The sequence below is a fragment of the Rhinolophus sinicus genome, linkage group LG15 (genome assembly GCF_036562045.2).
Source record: "Rhinolophus sinicus isolate RSC01 linkage group LG15, ASM3656204v1, whole genome shotgun sequence".
Classification (NCBI taxonomy): domain Eukaryota; kingdom Metazoa; phylum Chordata; class Mammalia; order Chiroptera; family Rhinolophidae; genus Rhinolophus; species Rhinolophus sinicus.
Window position 1 is genome coordinate 45,224,611 of NC_133764.1, and position 22,514 is coordinate 45,247,124.

General features: G+C 40.6%; 1 protein-coding gene across 1 annotated transcript in view; it reads left to right on the forward strand.

The window, feature by feature from the left end:
- SKAP1 (src kinase associated phosphoprotein 1) overlaps positions 1–22,514 on the forward strand; it is a 269,687-nt gene that overhangs the window by 201,576 nt on the left and 45,597 nt on the right. The gene's annotated exons all lie outside the window — the stretch shown is intronic.

Sequence of the window (22,514 nt, forward strand, 5' to 3'; positions counted from 1 at the left end):
CAATGGGACACTGTCAAGACAGAACCTAACTTATAAACTCTCTATTTAGGTGTCCCATAATGTTGTATTACTTCCTATAATTCAAACAAAATCAAGTTGTTGCTGGCACCATTTTCTTCAGAGTGCCAAAGACAGAACTGATTCTTTTTTGAGAAATGTTTGGAGTTATCCAACCATGGAGAGGTTGCCAGAATCCGGACTGCCCAGGAAAACGCATGCCTGACATGTTGCTAAGGTCCCTCAGCAGGTTTTCTCTCTGTGGCAGTGATGTGAACCCAGGAACTTAAACTAAGGCCATTTCAGAAAAGAGGGCATCCCAAGCCCTTATGGCGTCCCTCACATAGTGCATAGGCCAGAGATGGAACCAACAAAGCAATATTCTGGGGGCCAATTGTTTAAGTTCAGAGAAACAGACCTGAAAGTGAAGGCCTTGGTGGAAGACCATGGTTAGGTTCAGGGTGGGGGCTCTCCTGAAAGGTGAGCTGGCCCTGTTGGTACCCATCTTGTCCACAGTGGAAGGAAAGAAGGACAACTGTCTCAAATCAGAATCAGGGAGAGCTGGTGGGGCTGGGGCCACCTCTATCTAAACCCTGATCTCATACTGCTTCCCTGTGGAGAAGTCTCAGAACTGCAGCTTCCCTCTGTGGTTCCCCTGCTTCTCACACCCGCCCAGTGTGGTCTCTGCCTGGGCTTGGTATCATCTGAGAGCAATAAAAAAATAATAATAATAAAATAATAAATTGCTGCTGTTAAGAGATGCAGCGAAAAGAATAGAAAAGTCACAAGCGAGTGGCCATGTCCTGAATCCAGAGGGATAGCTGAGTGCAGGCCTGCTTCCTCCCCCTTCCCTTTTTACATACCTTTAAAAAAAGCCCAAAGCCTCCATATGCCCAATGGTGTCCCTTCAGCTCTGCGTTCACAGACCTATGTTCTGACTTGCACCTTTGGAAATTCCAAATAAATTGGGAAAACGGCCTAAATTTTCTCTGAATTTTTTTTCTCACAAAAACTAAATCACAGTGCTCTGGCCAACATAGAGGTTCCCACATTTATCTTTTTATGCTTGCCATCACAGCCTCCCGCTTATGCTTAGCACCCACCCAACGGCGTTTTGGTGGGAGACATCGACATTAACAAGGACACTCTTGCCCCCCCAGCCACCCTTCTTTGTAGGACACTAGGGCATTAAAACACATTGTTGGTAGGTACCTTTGGCTGACTCCGTCATTTTGATATAAACACAGCGTTGTAGGAACATGGTAGTTAGTGCGGTTGTTCCATTTTCCCGCTTCTTTCCATTTTAGGAATTGGAGGAAAGCTCAGACTCTCTTAATTAGTAAAACAGTCAGAAGTTAATGGAAAGCTGTAATGATTAAATTTTGATACTTTATAGAGGAAGTGGAGAAAAGGGCAGTAAATCCTCTGGGCTGCTCGGTGGTATTTTCCAGGGAATATGTGAGTCAGAAAGTAGAAAGGAAGTTGACGATGTAATTCACATTCCACACAGAACCTGTGACCCTTTCTCTTCCTCTCCTCTCCACCCCTGTCGAAGGCTCCAGGGTGAAAGCTGTAAGTTGAAGAGGACAAGCCATCAGCAGAGGGTAACTTATGATGAGAAATAAAAATATTTGGATTAGCTATAATACCAAGCCAGTGATATTTACAAATTATTAAACTGCCATCCTCACATCAAACGCTTTTTTCTTTTATGAAATACTAAGCTGTACTTTCAGTTTGTTTCAAACTGTCAGGTCCATTATTTGATGTTCCTCTATGTTTGTTTATCTTAATTAAGATGTTGAATCAATCATTTTTACTTTCTCCCCTCAAGAGCAGCAGCCGGCTCAGAGCCAGAACGAGGGCCGGCCACCCTCGAGCGCTGTGCAGGTGCTGAGCTCGTTTGTTCACAGAGGGATAAAAAAACACATTTGTTCTCTGGGTTGTGTGGACAGACTGACAGACTTTTGATAAGGGCGGGGGGGGGGAGTCTTCCTGTGGTAAGAAATTTCTATTTAGAACAAGTAAAATCAGTAGCAAATGTTATTCCTGTTTTGGAGATTATTTTCTCCCACAACATCATGACAACTCACCATGGGGTGGGAAACGCCAAGGTGGGGTTGGAAATAGGACCCAGAATATGGTGTCCTGGATCAAGCATGAAGCAGGAAATGAAGAGCTCTGAAGCCCAGTCTGTAATTATGATCATTGTTTTTGCCACTCTAGCTTTCTTTTTCCATTCCTGATGTCACAGTTCAGTTTCCATGCTTCTGGGTCATAGTCTCCTGAAAGTAGGATGGCTAATTGTTGGAGGGACCATTTCCTATCCAAACAACTTTGTGTTTCTCTTTGTATAGAGACACTTCCGATCCATCAGCTCTGTGTAAGGGCCTTTACAGGGTTTTTCCAACAGTACGGACACCTACTCTTTCCTACTCCGTCTCCCTTTTGAGAAGTATGCATTCTTTCAGAACAGCTAGCCAGGAACAGAGAAGCAGTCACGGAGACATGGAACAGAATTTACTCTGCACACCAGTCAGCCTGTCCAAGGATAAAACTTGGGACCTTGGTCTCATTAGCACCATGTCCTCTGTAACTGAGCTAACTGGCCATACAAGCCAATCAGCTGGACAAATGAGAAACACAAAGAAAGGAAACAAGTCTTTTGGATGATTTAGGGAGATCAGCTGAGATGGGAAATGAAACAGAGCTTTACTTTTAAAAACGTCCTCATCAATGAAGCAATCCAAACACAGCCATAGAGTTCAACAAATTTCTCCTGTTTTAGATCACATGCTTCTAGACCAGCATTGTCTGGTTGCGTTCTCAGATCTGTCACGGACTGGAAGGTACTGACACATCTGTAACCCTAGAGTTATGTGCTTGGAGCCCTTGGAGTCAGGAGGAAGTACACCTTTTCATCGACCGGGATCCTTTTGAAGCACATTTAAGCAGAATTTGTATGTGAAATGAGCATTAGCATTTCTCCTAGTTAGCGCTGTGGGCTCTAGCAGCTAGTACAGAAAGGCAGGGTCCAGTGTGCTCTGCTCCTGACAGATTACACAAGTTGACTCCAGGGACTCGGGCAGGAAGGCTCGCGTTCCAGTCCTCCATTAGGCAAGGGGTGGACTTTTGACTCACGTAATTCCAAGAGGAAACATAAGCTTTCAAAAGACAAACTAAGCACTTCATTTATTTGAGGCCTCTGTTATGACTCCTGGGCCACAGATAACTACTTACAACAAATTCTCACTCTTCATTAGTGGAAGACACGTTCCTCTAATCACCACGAATTACCCAACACCTGGAATTAAGCAGTCTTCTCTTACCACACTCATTTGCTTTCTTTCCGGTAGGATATCCTAGGTTCATAAGGTGACTGCCAGGACGTGTTTAGCTGTGTGCACAATTCCCAGTGTGGCTGAGACTGCTCACTAGCCCCCAGTATCCATTCTCCCTTTCTTCTGCATTCCTACATGGGTTCATGGCTGCCCAGAACAACTCTCTCTGCCTCCTTACCTCCCTGGCAACTAGACTCAACCACGTGACTTAAATTCTGGCCAATGGAAATGTAAACGGGAGATGTCACCTTCTAGGATCCCACACAAGTATCCTTTAGTTGGTGGGAGGAGGGTGATGCCCTCTCCCTTGCCGCTTTCCTCCTTCCTGCTGGCTGGAGCTGGAGCCAGCTTGGACCAGGAGGAAGAAATCACCTGCTAAAAGTGGTGCAGACAAGATAGAAGGAGCCGGAGCATAGTTCCCTCCCCTCTTCAGGCTGCCTCCCTCCAGTCTTATTATACATGAAAGATAAATTATCTCCTGTTTTGTTAAGGCCTCTATTATTTGGGGTTTTCTGCCACACTGTCTGAACTAATCCTAACTGATTCACCTGATAAGGACTCCCTTTGGTGGATAACCAAGCACAAGTGAGAAGAGTAAGAGACAGGTTACTATAAAGAATGTGAGGGGGAGAAATAATGAAAAGACTACAAATGACTCGTTTAGCCATTTGAAATGATGAAATAGGCCTAAGTTATATGAGTATAGGTAATAATTCCCCGGCATTTCTTAAGTGGTGCTATGCAGAAGTCCTAACTTTCATAGACTAATGTTGTGTCTCCAAATCTTACTCCCGGGTAGTTGTCAAAATTGTGATGTAGACAAGTTGTCTGGGTTCTTTCCCAGGTCACATTTGGTTACTTTGTTCTTATGGCATCTGTCTGGCCTCTCACCACCTCTTCTGGTACTCAGTGTCCTGGTCTCCCACCTGGGGGCCCACCTCAAAGGCCCACCAGCAAGCCATCGTGTTGACCAGGACCGAATGTACGATTCAGTCTGAGATTGTGGTTTTCAGCCGTGGCTGAGCATCAGAACATCCATAGAGCTTTGTAAAAATACACATATCTTGGCTCCAATCCCAGATGATCCTGATTCAGCATATCTAGGGTGCAGTCCAGGTATCTACATTGTTTTGAAAGGTTGATAGGTAATTCTGATGTGCAGCCCTTAGAACCACTGCTCTAAGGTGCTAATGACTGGGAACGGCTCAACGCAGCGTCGTCAACCACACACATCTTCTAAGTAAAAGTCACTGCTGGACATACTTCCGTCGGTTATCCCTGCTGGCCTACTACACCATCACAAATGACTGTGCTTTGTCCCTGAGGGAGCTGCAACTCTGGGCGTCCCTCTCCCAGTGATCTGTGTTGCATCAGTTTGTTACCACACCGTTGATGAGAACGCCTCACTTAATGTACTGCCCCAAAGGCATTTATATTTCAACAGGAAATAATGCTTTAATGTAAAGGAATGGGCACCTCCTAATGGTGGAATTTGGGGAATTAAGGAAGTCAGTTGAGAAGATATTTTGGAAGAGAGACCCTTTTCCAGTTGCCTTAAACACACTCATTTCAGCAGCACCAATTCTGCTTGGTTTTAGAAGGTTGGGCTTCTTGGGGGCAAAAGAAACTTACTCCTTCGTTTTTCCTCATATGCTGTTTGGAATACCCCTCGGTCCTCACACACACTTTCTCTTGCCCCCTAGAGAAGCGATGTCATTCATCCCTAACTCAGCTATAGTTAGACAGCAAGAGAGCTTGTGTTAAAAGAGCACATTACACTATTCTGAATATCCTTTCATGCCTGGAATATGATCTTAGAACACAGAGCAGAGGGTCATTTAGAGATCAGTCCTCTATTATAGCAGAGAAGCAGGCAGGCTAATCAATATTTTCATACATCTGGCCATCTTTTACAAACCTGTCGTAATTAAGATTCTACAATATCTTAGGTAATCCTTAATATTTCACTGGCTTTTCTTCTCAACTCTTTAAGCTGTTTCTTCTTACTTTTATCCTCTCATTCCAGATTCTGTAAATACCTACCTCATAGGGCTATTATAAAAATCGAACTAAATAAGAGGTTTGAAAGTGCTCTAAAATTTTTAAAGCTCTATACAAATGTAAAGTAATGTTTCTGTAATAGGGAATATATTCTTTGTGTAGCAGCACTTCAAATCTTTGATGGAGAGAGGAGAGGGAAAGATTGAGCAATGCCAAGAGATTGATGCTAAGGATTGGCATGAGGATTCTTTACTTTGGTTGCTGCCTGGCCACTTACTAACTGGAAGCCTTGAACGATTCATTTTAATTTCTCCATCAAGAGAAAAATGATCATTTTCTTACTATAGATGGTTATTCTTATTATAGAGGTAGTGGTCAGGATTAATGAATTAACATATATTAGAATATTTAAGAGTTCATAGATTTTACAAATCCTGCAGAACGAATCTGGAAGGGAGGTACAGACATAGCCCAAGATCACTGATGAGCTAGAAATGGAACCCTGACATCTGGGCACTTGATCCTCAGTTTTAATTATTAGCACACTTCCTCTGCTAAGTAGGATCAAAGAAAAAACTTTTGTTTTTCCCCATTACAAAAACACATTGAATAGTCTATGGACATTTTTTTTAAAAGATTTTTTTTTCTTCGTTTTTTTTTTATTATTTTAGTAAAGTTATTGGGGTGACGTTGGTTAGTAAAGTTATATAGGTTTTCAAGTGTACAAATCTACAATACATCATCTATATATTGCACTATGTGTTCACCACCCTAAGTCAAGTCTATGGAGATCTTTTAGCCACTGCAGATTTATTACCCTGGAAATAGGATTTGTAATGAGGGTGTTCTCCCATCTTTGTTGGTATGAGCTGTTCTCCAGGACCAGGCAAAGAAGTCATGAAATATAAACAGGACAATGGGCTAAGTGCCACCTCCACTAATTGTTTATTTTCTTTCCAAAGTGACAAGAAGTTGTTGGAGTTCCATACTTCATTTTATATACAAATTGAGGTCCTGGGGGAGAATATCCCTCATGTGAACAGCTCTCCCAGTTACAGGAGAAAACTGAGTAACAGTAAAACCCTCAGGGACATCATTTAATATTTCCAGCATTTCACGTGAGCTTCCGACACTCAGGTCTTCAAGGGGAAAGCTGATTTATACCTTCAGTCGTTAGACAATGTAAAGGTGAGGTCAGGCATAGGCATCCTTCATCCCTTTTCCCGGTGCTCACGAGTCCCTTGGGCAAGGTGGAATCAAAGCATTTCAAATGGTAGAGGTCACAGGAGTGACACCATAAGAGGTAAGAGAGCAGAGCCTCCTTCCTCTACCAGTGGGTCTGACACCCATATATCTTCATATTGCCGTTGTTTCCACTTGAAAAATTACATGCAGTTGGTTTTACTTTTCCTTCCCTTCTTATTCTTAAAACACGATTTCTACCCCCAATCTAAAGTGTAATTTATGTCAAGAATAATGATTATGTGTTTCTGATTATTTTTTAAAAAGGTGAAACCTTTAACATAAACGTAGGACAACAGGTGTCTTGTTTTATGGCCTTGTACCTTTCCAACCCTATAAATTAAAATTCTGTCTGTGCTTTCTGTGTCTTTGCACTGATCTAGGACATCCTAGGAATTCCGTGCTCTCTGATGCAACACCTCCCACGTGGTAGGGTCCAAATAAATTTCTCCTGATATGATTTTATCTGCAGGTGCTTTATCCAATTCTGGTCATGTCCAGTGATATAACACTATTCTGTAAATTGCAAGCTTCTGACCCCAAATTTCATAAGATTGCATACCCTTTGTTATTTGTGAAATAAAACAGATTTCCAGTGGAAAGAGTCCTCCTATTTTTGTGGGTCCCTTTGCAATGTAGAAAGAGCTTAAACAGAATTAAACCTATGGTACAAAGTACAATATTAGAATTGCAAATGAGTCTTAAAATTGCACAAAGACTACAGATTATTAAAATATTCTTAAAACGATACCTAATTCAAATATGGCTTTGTGATTTTAATAAGTTTGTTTCTCTTTATTCTACACTGATTTATTCTTTCTTTCCTGGATTCCTTTGCCTTGTACCCTTCACACCAAACTTAGGAATTTTGTATATTCATCCACTCAGAATGGACATCATTATGTAAACACAGAGACATGTGGCTTTGTTGTAAAATAGTTGTAAAACTACATTTTCCCATGTTCTAATTATCTTTTTTATTTTTATAAAAATAATACAGAGATAGATACGGTTTTTAAAAAATCAAATAGTACTACAAGCAATCTTCCCTTCCCAATACCAGAGTACTGCTCTCCAGAGGCAACCCCCTTCAATTCTTTCATCAGTTCTGGTGTGTACTTCCACATTTCTAAATAATATTATTATATCGCTATTTTTTTTGATTTATCAATTTTAGACATTATCTATTGATTTCATATAATGGCAGAGAATTTAATACTCTTATCTCATCCCAACCCTCACTTCTCCTTCATCTTCCCCACATGATTATATCATAATTTTTAGTTAGTTTAGTTTTAGGGTTTACATGATTTTAACTATGTAAATTGTATTTACTGCCAACCCCTATAAACTTCTATAATTAAATTTTATTTCTTGTTTTTTCTAGAGTTGGCAAATGCAGTGGCTTTTTCATTTGATTTCTTTTTCTAAGTCACCATCCCTAATTCTTCCCAAACTTTGCAGCAGGATTGCAATTGTCCTCTGACTACCACTTTCCACGTGGTCAAACACAACAGCTGATCCATCAGCTCCATTCTTTTCTTGGAATGAACATTCCATTCTGTTCCTGGAGACATCGGTTCCTCTCCCCACTCTGGGCTGGCTGTTCTGGAGGCCCACTGCACAGCTGTCACCCTGGACTTCCCTTTCTCTTTCCTTTGTCAGAGCCCCACCTGGATCCAATGTCACCTTCTTTCTTGGTGGACGCCTTCATTTTGGTGGCGCACATATCCTCTGGTGGCATCCTGAGAAAGGCTGCCTAGGAGGTAAATTTCTTGAGACTGCGTGTGTCTGAAAACCTCTTTATTCTACCTTCACACTTGATTGGTAGTTTGGGGGTAAGAATGCTAATGAAAATCATTTTCCCTTAGAATTTGGAAAGTTTTGCTTCATTGGCTTCTAGCTTCTTGATTCTTCACATATGAGTGTTTTTCCTCTGATTTAAAAGCTTTTATGAACTTCTCGTTATCCATTGTGTTCTGAAATTTCACAGTGATTACCAAGGTGTGAGTTACTTTCATTCAAGGGCTGGGTATATGGAGGACCTTTTCAATCAGAAGACTCATTTCCCTCATTTCGAGAAATTGTGTTGTTTCTTTCATCATTTCCTTGCCTGTATTTTCTCTGTTCTAATGTATTCTTATCCCTTCTGTTTTCTGTTTTCTTTTTCTTGATCTTTTTGCCCGATTTCTTTAAGATTTCCTCAATTATATCTTCCAACTCATCTATTCATTTTTGTTTTTCATTTTGGCTACCATATATTTAATTTCCAGCTGTCCTTTCTTATTCTCTGATTGTTCCTTTTCAAGCATCCTATTTCATGGATATAATGTCTTCCCATCCATCTAGGAATATTAATGATGGCTTGTTTGTTTGTTTGTGTTTTTAATTTTCTTTTCTGCTCCCTAAATTAATTCTGTTTCCTCTGAGTTCTTTTTTGTCTGTTGTATATTTTGGTCTTTGTCTTTCACATTGGAAACTTTTCTGCAAATGACTGGTGGTCCTTAGGCCCTGCTTATATTTAAAAGTGAGGCACTAAAATGCGGATTGAAGTTTCTGTGTGCCAAGGTGGAGCACATCAGCTCATAGGCTTTACTTTTTTAAAGCCTCAAGTTGAGAGTGATGGGGGCACCCAACCATTTTCCTTGGGGTCCCCCAAACATCAGAATCTGTAGATCTTTTCTCTGAGGCCATTCATTTTTCCCCAGAGAAGGATCATGAATCTCCTGGTGGTGTCATTATATGCAGCTATTGGGGTTCTGGTAACTCAGCAGTGAAAGGAGGCCAGGGGACCTCCGTGTTCCAGACATAGACTATCGGTTAACTCACCTGTTTGAAGATGCTTCTCACTTAGCACTGGACTGTGTGTCCCAAGATTTGGGACCTCCCTGGTTTACTCGTAGTTTTCCCACGTAAATTAAACCCATGGGGTCAGGATTAGAGAAAGATTGTTACCTGACTGTGGGAGTAAAAGAGTGGTATTATGCTGAACTGGAGTCAGAAAACTCTATTTTTCTTCTCAACTCTGCAAACAAATTAGTCCCATTACCTTGGGTGATGTTATTACATAATGACATCATTGGGTGAGTGACATAATCTAGCTGGCTGGGCTTTAGTTTCCCCATCTGCAAAGTTTGTGGCAGGGTCGTTTGCTCCAGCAGCACCGCTAGCAAGCCCTGTAACCTCTCCATCTAAGAGTTCTTCATTAGGGTACCTTCTGGAAATGCTAAAATAAATGATAAAATATTATTTAGAAGAATTTCCTTGACAAGTATTAACTACCTTTTTAAATTACGCAACTTTCTGGTAGTCTTGCGTCTGGAAATCTTAGCTTTGTAAGGTAGGTTATGCAGCTCTGACTCCACAGCACAGCCTCTCTAGTCCTTCCTGTCACATGTTCTGCACAGTGTGGCCCAGGAGAGGCCCAGCAATTCCGCCCAGTGGGTGGGGCTAAACATACCTGTGACCCTCAGACAGGAGATCCCCCAGGTACCTGCCTCTTCACTGGCAATGCCAAAGATCAGCTCCCACTTCAAGGCTGGCATCCTGGACAACTCCCAAGCTCTATCTGGCAGTACCGCTACTAAGAACTGTTTAATTTGGGCTGGGAAGTCTAGAATTAAAACATTCTTCATCTTGACGTTACGTTATGGTTATGACTATAACATTATTCATTCTGTAAAATGTTTGTGTAGCATCGTGTAGCCAAAAACATACTAGAGTTGGAGCTTTAAGAAAACCCCGAGTTTATGTCCCGATTCTTTTTTCCAGCTGTGTGGGAAAGTCCCTTCCTCTCTCCGAGCCTCAGTTTCAACTTCTGAAGCCTAGACTGGTGAAGACTTGTTGTCTGTATCAGGATCAAGGAGGGGCCATCAAGGAAAGCATTTTACAAACACTAAACCAAGTATCATCCAAATGTAAATTATTACTATTAGCATGGTTACTATTGTAACTATTTGGTTCGGGAAGCCTGAATTTCATGCTGCCTCTCCTGTCTGCTATGTAACAGCCAGGCAACTCCACAATTAGAGTTGGCTTGCCAAAAAGACGCTTTAGTTTTGTTTTGTTTTTTTCCCCCTCTAAAACAAATGAATCCAGAACCAGTCTACCTTAGCCATCCAATATGTGCAGCCTGTTTTGTTCATGAACAACCTTAAGGTAATAAACTGGTATGACCCTGTGACAGAGAAAAATGTTGGTAGGAAATGGGTTTCCGTCTCAGGCTTCTAAGGTGCTATACCAAACAATATCAAGGGAAAAATTACTCAGCTAAACACACCTGACATGCACTGGCATCCCATATGCCACTCTCCTCGCCAGGCATTATTACTTATCTACCTGTCTTTGAGAAGGGCAGTTCAGAAGAGCTAATCGGCTTTTGTCAGACATACATTTTAGGAACTTTTAAATAAACTTACATAGGAATCCCGAGCTGCATGTCTTCTAAACTTTGCTATTTCATCCGTCTGTACCAAGCACCGTGAAGCAAAATGGATGTGCCTTCAGCTTTCTACAGTCCTGGAAAATGAACCAGTCCACTTAACAATAAATGGTGGTTGGTTCACACACACATGACTGGTCTAGTGAAGAGGAGAAGAAAGTTGAGCTTAATGAAGTCCAGTGTCTATGTCCCTGTTCATGGACAGGAAAGGACGAGTGTTTTATAACTGTTTATTGGAGTTAATGGTAATAAATTCCTCACTTGTGATGCATTAACTATAATGTTTTCATTACTTGGTGATTTAGGTTTTCCCTTTTCACGTTGTAAATCATGTTGTCCCAGTAGGAGAGCAGGTCGAGTGCCTGCCGTAATGTTCCTAATGCTCAGTGGGGAAAAGAAATGTTCTCTGTCTCCCCAGCACCATCTGACGAAAGACACTTTGCCTCATCCCGACTTGCTACTTTCTAAATAAGCAATAAAGACAGACAGACAGATGCATCTGATAGCAGCCTAGCAGAATGTGACAGGACCTAGTTCAGATCCTAGGGAAGGATGGTCTCCATAGTAATTTTCCAAATGTATTTGGTGCTGAAGTTTTTTTGGTGTTTTGTTTTGTTTTGTTTTTTCTTTCCGTTTGCTGAGTGTGAGCCCTTAGTTAATGAGCTGTGCAAATAGATATTGAGATTTAGTGTTTTCATTTTGCAATTACAGACTTGATTTGGTTGGAAACTTTCGGATCTAAAAACGTCACCCTCATTTTCCCCTCTCTAATTCTTTTCCTTGCAAAGTTTGACTTAACTTCAAACTTGCCTGAGTTTTGTCAGATGAAACAGAAGAATCAAGAAAGATTTGAAATCTCAAATGTGTAACTTCAAAGGAGGTGATCTTTGCCCTAAAGGTCCCTTAGCACAGCCATCATTTTTCTGTCTCTGATCTCACAGAGACACCCAGGTTGCTGGCTGAGAGTGAGGTCTGGTTTGGGAGTGGCCCTTTGTCCACAGATGCTACATATCAGGTCAAAGTCACATTGTTGAGATCACTGCATTCCCATCAAGTTCTTCCTGATGGGGTGTGAGGGTTCTCATTAGATCACCCACCCTGAAATACCCCCAGAGAATCACGATAATTAGTTCCTGAGTCTTCTTTTTTTATTTTCTGCTTTGTGTGCTTTAAAAGTTTATTCGATGCAGCGCTCTGATGATATCTAAATGTCTTTTACTAGAGAGACATGGAGAAGGCTAAATTATTATCATTTTCTTCCTCCTTGAAATCTTTTGCTTTGGAGAGCAACTAAGATAGAGACTCCAGGAGTCTAGTACACAAACCCCCACGTAGACGTGCCCATTGTCAACACTAGTAAATGCTCACACACGGGAGGTTTGAATACACGATGCAGATGAATGTACCTGTGGAAGTTCGAAGAGAAAGATATCATTTTTCAGGGAAATAAAAGAACAACAGTGGGGAAACACTATAAGAAGAGGCCAAGTTCTCAGCCACTCAAGGTCTGTTGCTCAGAAATTGCTATCAACAGCTATTTTATGAATAGTATTCAGTGATCCATTTAAGTTGTTGGAGTTTGGCTCAGTCCTTTGTCCATTTATGGCTTCCTCTGAACCCCACCCCACCCTTTGATGCTTTCCTGAAGATAGATAAGGTCTGAGGTGAATAGAATTGGTGTCGCAATGAGACTACGAAATAGGCTCAGAAATTTAGTTCTCTCTAGTTGAAGTTCATGGTATTTTTTCCTAAATTTCCCCCCCAAATCCTCTTTGCCCCTCTTCCTCTCATTCTCAATACTGTTATTCATCCTCGCTTCTGCACTCCCCACCCATCTCTTGGCTAAAGCTTCCTTTCTTTCCCTTTTGTAATTTCACATCACCAACCTTAAGATTAAAATAGTGAATATACAGAACAAAAATTACTGTTTGTGGCTTGGTTGAAAATAATTTATCTAACAAATATTCACTCCCATGTTGCCTTCTTAGATCATAAGTCCTATTAGGCTAGAAGTGGTTTCAGTTCAGTTTAGCATTTATCAGCCACCTACTGTATGTACCAGGCCTTTGGGGATATGGAGATAAACATGTACAAATAATGAATTGCACTGCCCTCTCTGAAACAGACCAGACTTGCCAGTGACAGCTCTTCTTTAGGCATCAAGAAATTAAATAATCAGCACCAAGCTCCTTAGCGTTTACTGTGTGTGTGTTTTAGGGGAGGATTCTTCTCAATCCCACATCAATTCAACAGTTACTTAAAGTACAGTTCCATCCTGCAATGATCACATGGTCCAGTTCCCCCAAGCTATTTCTTCCTCTCCTTACCTGGATAGGCAGGTATGGTGCAAACAGCTGCCGACCCCCTAGGTGCACAGCTGTGTTGTATTCTTCTCTGGCCCCCGATTTCTATACAGTTACTATGATGTTGTGTTCATTTACTTTCTTCCATAGTGCCATGTCTCCTCCTATGAATGCAAGATGTGTGTTTACCCTCCTTCCTATTTCTAGGCTATCCTCCCTACTGCCTTCTGCCCAGACCCACAGCTACATTCCTTTGCCCAGAAATAACCCCTTTTCTATTTCCTTGTTCAAGTCTTTTAGCAGCCTCACATAGTAATTCCAGTCTGATGTAAACCTGAGCAAGGAGGCAAGAATGGAGAGTCCTGGGGAAAAGGTGTAGGATCCCTGGGAGGCGAGACTCCTGTAATAATGCCCAGGAGAAAATGATATCAGAGCACAGAAGAGGGAGTTATTCGCATGTAATTCTACGTGGGAAAACAGAGAAAGATTCAGAGAGGTCTTAAAGGAGGACTCCCTGCTCAGAAAAGGGAGATAGAAAGAGGAACTTTCAAACAGGAAAAACAGACAAGAAAAGGCCTGCCTGCGAAGTATGTGACACGTTCCAGAAGGCAAAGTCTGTTACTTCTTGTTGCTGGAGTTTTGGGAGGTATGGGGGTTGGGAGAAAATGAAACCGAGAGGTAGGGTGCCACCAAATATTTAAAGTTTTTGTGTGCTAGAGAGTTCGAGTTTCGTCCTATAAGTAATGGAGAACCATTAGAGGATTAATTTAAGCAGGAATGTGACATGACCACATCTGTTTCAGAAAGATGATTTCTGGCCACACTATGTTAGACAAGTAGAAGGTAGACCAGTTAAAAAGTGATTTCAAACCCAGGCAAGGCTCTTCTGTTTTTCTTTTCTCTGTGTTCTTATCAGGGTCTAGTGGAGTACTAAATAGATTTGAAAATGATATATTGTCATTCATTTTTAAAGATACACTCTCAAGTGACACATTTATAATGGTGAGCTACCTCAAGACGGGAAGAATACAGCGATCCTTCAGGGTGTGTAAAAAGACAATTTGGCATTTCAAATTCTCTCCTCCTCCTTTTCAGAATCACAAGGCCATTTAAAGTATTGCTGTCTGTACCATGTTTCCCTGAATATAAAACCTAGCTGGACAACCAGCTCTAATGTGTCTTTTGGAGCAAAAATTAATATAAGACCTGGTATTATAGTTTATATTATATTATATTATACCCGGTCTTATAGTAAAATAAGACCCAGTATTATTATATTATATTATATTATATTATATTATATTATATTATATTATATTATATTATATTATATTATACCTGGTCTTATATTATAGTAAAATAACACCAGGTCTTATATTAATTTTTGCTACAAAAGACACATTAGAGCTGATTGTCCAGCCAGGTCTTATTTTTGGGGAAAACACGGTATTTGCATCAGGATTCTCACTTTTACTGTTGCCACTTACTGTGGTTTGGCTGCTAAAGAGACTTCAGGTGGTTTGGATCTTTGTGGTCTTATTTAAGGATGGATTTCTAGGATAAAAATAAAGCTGAGGGTGCTGGGTTACAGATAGGTGTAATTAATAAATCAGAAGACTCAAGAGGCTTCCTGGGTTTAAACAACGTGTGTGGAGATTATATGAATTCTCAGCCTTTTCCCACCATAACACATGTTCACTGACATTCATATGTTCAACCCACTTTCATGGGATACCCACAGTTTTGAAGAAACACAGTTTTTTCAAGGAAATAAAGCACGGTGGGAGTTCTTGATTGCCACAATAATAATAGTATATCAGATGTGGTTAGACTATGGTTAGACTATCATAGACTGTAGTATAATAATACAAGCTATAAGTTATTTTTAATTGACGTTTTTCCCTTAGGAAAGCATATCAGAATACAAATGAATGGTATCATTAAGAAAAATTTTTAATCCATTCTTATTCTAAAAGTGAATTATTCAAACTCCGCCCTTTAGATCAACACCTTCAACTGATCAAAAGACACCAATGTGTCATATCATGACTGAGAATCAATGATTATTATACTGAGTGAGTCATTCTTGAAGATGAACTACTTACACCTAGCAGATGCTGTTGATTATTACCACTTATTTAGATGCTAAAATTAATGTGTGGAAGTTATCATATCTGGAATTAGAAGGGCATTTTTCTAATATTTTCAATTCTTATAAATAAAATCCCACTGAAACTGAAGATATGGGAGAGGAGAATCCCTTAAGACCACAAGCCTCGTAGACAATTAGTGTCGTGCCTCTTTGTAGGATGAAGAAGGTTCTTCGTCTTCCATATATATTCATGGTTTCTGTATGAATATTGGCATTGTTATGGAATGTTTTATGAAGAAAACCAACTTGGATATTTGGCTTACAATTCCTTCTTTTTAAACCAAGTCTTCTTCCTTAAAAAGTAAAATCATGTCCAAGATTCCTGCATGAACCCTCTCCTGGACTGGGCTTCATTTCTCTAGATACCACTCTTGTGTTGGATGAGGTCTTACAAACCTTGGTGACCAAGCAGCATTTTTTGAGAGCTCCAGGTTGCTTCCTTTTGTATTTCCTTTACTCTGTGTATCCTTTTATTGCAGTCCCATACTTTCTTTCATTTTGCTCTGTATATCTATTGACCTCTCGGATTTCACACCGACCTGCTCTAGAAAGAAATTCCATAGATTAGTCAGCCAGAGCATTAAAAGGTAAATAAGAAATACAAGATTTTAAAGTAATTTCTGGCATCAAGTATTAGAATAACCACACATCATGTCTGTTTCTTTTTCCATATTTAAGTGGGGTCTCTTTTGTGGGATAGTGAAGTGGGAAGACCCTATCTTTAGTCAGCCACTTCTGAGTGTGTTTTCTCAAATGAAGCTCAGGGTGGTGGAAGGTGCATGGGCTTTTCCAGCTGAGCAACCTTCAGCAAGTCCCATAATTTCACTAAGCCTCAGTTCTTGGTCTTTAAAGTAGAGCTGTTAAGATGTAACAATACTTGATAAAATGTGTTAAAAACTTGTTCTTTACCTCTTGCCATTTTATTAGAACATATTAGTTTTAATTATCTTATTCATTAATTATCTGTTTGTTTTTCTCTTAGTACTACTGGCCTAGAATCTATCATGAATTTTCTTTATCCTCAGTATAACAAGATTTCGTCCACAAAATTTTTTTACACTATTTGGTCTGTTATCGGGATTAACAGATTTCTTTTTAAGATCTTAAAAAAATCAGAAGGGTAAAAGAGTCCATCACGGTCTCCCCAATATTGTCTCCTGTGTTGGTTTGCCAACTACAAATGTGTTATTTCTACCATTTTCTGATGCCCTTCAGTCTAGCTCTAACTGACCTTGTTTTGTTTCCTACCACAGCTTGTTGAAGAACTTATTTTTTTTATTATTGGGGGAAGGGGAACAGAACTATATTGGGGAACAGTGTGTACTTCCAGGACTTTTTTTCCAAGTCAAGTTGTTGTCCTTTCAATCTTAGTTGTGGAGGGTGCCATTCAGCTTCAAGTTGTTGTCCTTTCAGTCTTAGCTGTGGTGGGCGCAGCTCAGCTCCAGGTCCAGTTGCCATTGCTAGTTGCAGGGGGCACAGCCCACCATCCCTTGTGGGAGTTGAACCGGCAACCTTGTGGTTGAGAGGACGCATTCCAACCAACTGAGCCATCCGGGAGCTCAGCAGCAGCTCAGCTCAAGGTGCCGTGTTCAATCTTAGTAGCAGGGGGCACTGCCCACCATCCCTTGCGGGAGTCGATGAATTGAACTGGCAACCTTGTGGTTGAGAGCCCACTGGCCCATGTGGGAATCGAACCAGCAGCCTTCAGAGTTAGGAGCACGGAGCTCTAACCGCCTGAGCCACCGGGCCGGCCCGAAGAACTTATTTAAGTACATTGTGTTCACTCCCTTCTTTTCATCTGCTATTCGATTTATTCCTCCATGAAATTAAACTATCTGAGTGATTTCTGTATCTTTGAATTTTTTTGGATCCTTTAAAAGTTTATTTAATGATCCAGAATTTTTCACCTTACATGTGTTGGTCTAAATTCCTTAATAAGTGAAGCAAAATGAAAGAAAAGTGTGAGGAATAAGTGTAAACTCAGGTGGATAGCGAATGGAAACATGGAAGTTAAAGAATTATATAAGCCTGTCCCAAGGGACTAATAGAGGAAGAGTCATTGAAACGAACTTCCCTGTTCAGAAAATGAACACTGGCTTGCCAGATACCTCAAACCAACTGTCATTTATCGACTGGTTCCCAAAAACTGGAAAGAAAAGCAAAATATAATCCAGAAATGCAAGGAGCTGAGGAAAACCAGTAATGAACTATGAAAGAAGGCCACAGAAATCAAACACAAGGGAAAGGGTTTAATGAACAGCTTTGGCATCAACAACCACCAGACAGGAGAATACTATCCACCCACCACCCTGCAGTAGCCTCTCCCCATTTCTGTACCTTTGAAACATTGTGAAGTGTGTATTTGTCATTTGTCTGCAGTGCACACACACCAGCGATTTGTGAGTGAACTGAAATTGCAGATGTAACTTGACCATTCCCAGCCTTCAAATATTAGATGTTCTCCAACCTCATCCACCCAGCTCCCTGGGTCCTTTATCACAAGTACTTTAATGAAGGAACCTGGTAAACTTCACCCTGCCTGAAATTCACCCCCCAGTAGCCGTAGGGGGTGGAGTTGGGTTGGTCCCTTTCTCGAACAATTGAAAAGAATTTGAATGAAAAGGACTTCTCTCTGATAGAAGTCCACAATTTAAGGGGGGAAAAGACTTAAACAAAAGATGGTTGAGTTTTTGTTTTTGTTTGTTTGTTTGTTTGTTGTTTTTATTACTGACTTTCATTTCAGGTTGAGTTAGCAAGAGACCAAGCCAGCTGTCTTTAATGAAAATTCGCAGGCACCTGGTTTGTTTTGCAGGGGCTGCAGCCTTTCACAGTGGAACTTGTGTGGACTCTTGTGCTATTAGCCTTGTGCTGCGGTGTTGCCAACCAATGTCTCCAATTCTCTTTTCTCAGTGGGCTAGAACGCAGCTGATTAAATAGGCCGTGACTCACAGAAGCTCCCGTGTCTTTTTTATTGACTGCTTTATGGAAATGTATCACACTCCAAAGGGTCTCCATTGTTGTTGCTGTGTAAAGCCGACTGAGGAGTCATGTTTAGCGCTGAGAGATGGAATCCTACTCTATAGTCTTTTATTGCAGAGTTGGGCATGGGTGGGACACAGGGTTTAAAGGAATCTGGATGAGGAGAGAAGGATGTCTGAGAATTTCTTTTATCTTCATCTGCCATGAAAGTTGGGTGGCCATCACTTCTGAGTAACACACTTCTCTGTTGATCTTATCTTTATGGCCCCACATCCTTCAGCTAAGCGAATCTTTTCTTTGTATAGGCTATTCTGAGAGACTGACTTAGTGTAGTGGTAGAGAGAGATATGACACTGATGTAATTCTGTTTTGTGTTGATATAATGTGAAACACCCTTAGGTTTATCCAAGAGAGCCATGTGTTCCCAATAAACCTAAATAATTTCTATTTTTTCATTAAGGCGGTGATATCTTTTTTCAGGTAATGGACAAAAAAAGCCTCCATTTTTAAAAAAATTGTATACTTAAATACAAATGGTTTTGCCTAAAAATAGCAATTGTGCATGGCTTCTTCCTATTTTTATGATCATCCTGCGAAACATTTACATAATTTCTATTATGAGTTAGTCACTGCAGATCTGCGTTTGCACATAGGTGTGAATTCAGGCGCCCAAGACTCCTCCTGCCTCATCACCCCAGGCCGGTGGCTGATGTGTGCATCACCGGAACGCCAGCCCTTGTTCAACAGGCCCCTGAGCAGACACAGAAAGAGGAGATAGCTTAATGCCATGGTGGCTTCCCATCTTGGTTGTCTAGATTCATCAGATGGATCATGGAGCTGATGAGATTGAGCTCAGAGTCAACTTTACGTTGGGAACAATTCTGTTATTGTCCTTACCACACAGTACCTTACACACAAAAGCCAACAGAATAAAGATTGATTTGATTTCCTCATTTTTTTCCATAACCATTCCAAACTTCACCTATAATCCCATTTTTTCCGCCAGTGCCCACAAGAGAAACCGGGCAAGAGAGTTTATCAATACAGATTCCTTCTAACAAGAAAGAAACATAACACATCTTATGATAACACAGCATATAAAATACCGTATTTCCAGCTCTATTACTCTTCAGAATCTTGTTGGTAAATGACCAAGAAAGAAAATTGAGGAACGTGTTCAGTGCCCAATTTTAGAAAACCACATGTGACTTTAGGGAGAGAAGGTGATGGTGGAGGTGTCTCTAGTCTCCTGGAATTAGTGACTTGAAGTTCAAGCATCTCTGCTGCATTATGTCTTTGTTTTCTTGGTGGTGGCATTCTTGGGTTTCGGTTGGTGGGGAAAGAAAAGACTCCTGCTGATAATGTACTGAAAGTAAATGAAATTAAATAAGCGAAGCAGTGCTCATCACTACTTCCTTCCCCCCTGGGTAATTCAATTCAAGCTCTCTCTCTGATAGCAACGCACAGGGACTGTCGCTGTCACCCCGCTGGGGCCTGGAGTCTTAACATCTAAATAAAAGTTTCACTCAAGCATTTTTTATGCTCCTGCCAGCAGGATCAGTGAGCTGGTGTGGGCACATTAATGTAATATTCATACTCACAGACTCTCCCCGCACACGAGGCAATGTCTTCCCATTTTCATAATTATAGATGTTCCATAAAATGGCATTTAGATTTGCATTAAAAAAGGAAGTTTGAATTCTAATAGAACATTTAACATGTCTTTTATGATTCAGACTCTGGGCATCTTTAACAAGTAGCTGTGTCTCTTAAGTTTAACAAGACCTTAAAAAAGGAAAAAGGAAAAACGAGTGAGAGAGAGAAATGGAAACTCCAAGCTTAGGGGATCCTGTTTTTCTCATTCCCTGTGTCTTTCATTTCCATTTGGGGCCTCCAGGAGCAAATTTTTGATAGCCCTGCACAGAGGATGGACTCTGCTTCAAGGGGCCGACTCAGTTGTGCTGGTCCTCACCCCAGCCGCCCTACCCTCAGCAGGATCCATTTCTGTTTTCTTGGAGAGCGTTTCCAGAGATATTAGAATTTTCAGAGGGATGGGAGAAATGAGAGGATCCTAGACAAACAAACTTTCCTTTGCTGCTGTTCATCTCATGCGTGCACACTGACACATCTGGGAGGATTTATAGAAGCCAGTTTGTTAACTGTGAAACACACAGATGAAAATAGTCCATGAACAAGGAAGTTGACAATAAGGACAAATAGCATAAGGAATCGGCACTTAGACAGACACACTGAAAAAGAAAAAGAGTCTCTCTTCTGATCTACATGTTTAAAACTAAGCTTGGTAAAGTACCCACACAATTACATTATAAATGTTTTTTAAAATATTATAAATGAATAGATAAATAAACAAACTAAGCTTGGAATGGTTCGCTTAGAAGCAAAAGGTAATTTTAGTTGCATTTTAAAATGTCTTAAAATGTTTTTTTAAACAAAAAGTATGTGAAGCACTGAGCAAAGTAGCCACCACTGAATAAGAATTAGTATTGTAGGAGATATTAAAAAAACAATGGTGTAGGGGTCGGCCTGGTGGTTCAGGCGGTTAGAGCTCCATGCTCCTAACTCCGAAGGCTGCCGGTTCAATTCCCACATGGGCCAGTGGGCTCTCAACCACAAGGTTGCCAGTTTAACTCCTCTAGTCCCTCAAGGGATGGTGGGCTGCGCCCCCTGCAACTAGCAACGGCAACTGGACCTGGAGCTGAGCTGCGCCCTCCACAACTAAGACTGAAAGGGCAACAACTTGACTTGGAAAAAAGTCCTGGAAGTACACACTGCTCCCCAATTAAGTCCTGTTCCACTTCCCCAATAAAATTTTTTTTTTAAAAATGGTGTAATTGAAAAAAATTTATTCTACCCAAAAGTCTCAAGGTATTATATAGGGTGTGCCTTATTTTGGTTTGTATTTTGTTTGCTTTCTACATTTTTTAAGGCAAACCAAAAGAAATTTGGGTTTGAGGACTAAAAAGAATAAATATCAGGATTATGCTAGCCCGCTCCCTTCATTTCTCCTAATTAAGAAATACAGAGTTATATTTTTAAAAAAGCTTTTGTGTTGTTGTTTCATTTTCTTTCTTTTTTTTTTTTTAATGGGGAATATTGGGGAACAGTGTGTTTCTCCAGGGCCCATCAGCTCCAAGTCATTGTCCTTCAATCTGGTCGTGGAGGGCACCCCTCACTGGCCCATGTGGGAATCAAACCAGCAACCCTGTTGTTCAGAGCTCGCACTCCAACCAACTGAGCCACCCGGCTGCCCCTCATTTTCTTTTTTAAGGAGTAAATTCCTTCCTGTTTGTTTCTGTCCTTTGCCCCTCCCTTCTTTAAAATAAGTATAAACTCCAGTGATGGAAGATGGAGTAGGATGTTGACTTCTCAATAAATTTCTACCTAAGAAGGCTAACTGAAAGCCGAGAACGTTAGCACCATGCAATTAAAGACCAGGGCCAGTTCCAGGATCTTCTCTTTGTAAAGGCTTCTACCATTCTTAGACTCTTTCCCATTCTTTGACAAAACCAAGATTTGGCAGTTATTGCCAAGTTCAGCTTGCATAGCCCTTCTTTGTGTGACCTTAATAAAATTTATGTTCACTAAGGTGGCTTTCTGTTTGTTTAAAAAAAAGTGTGTGTTTATTGCTTTCTCTGAAGTAGCTATGTTCGTGGTGAACTCTATCATTCGTTAAAGCTTGTCTGTGCTGGTAGCTATTAATTTGACTTTTGATTATCTCAATGTGGATTATCTAATTTGGAGCTTATATCCACAGCAAATTTTTAATTCTCTAGAGTCCTTTTCTTGCCAATCAGTACATATTTAGGCTACCTCCCCTTGCACAAACTAATATATGTTTAGATAATTTAAAGCAATTTCAGCATTAGATATAATTAGGAAGAAAGAAAATTTACTTTTTCCCCCAATCATCTAGAAATTGTTTTATTTTGTGCTATGTTCAAGCAGTTGCCCTTCTGTACCCCTTCATTAATGCAAGTTATCAAAAGTAGCCTAAATGAAAATTCTGTCAGGTTTCAACAAAGCATTTTGCTTTTGTT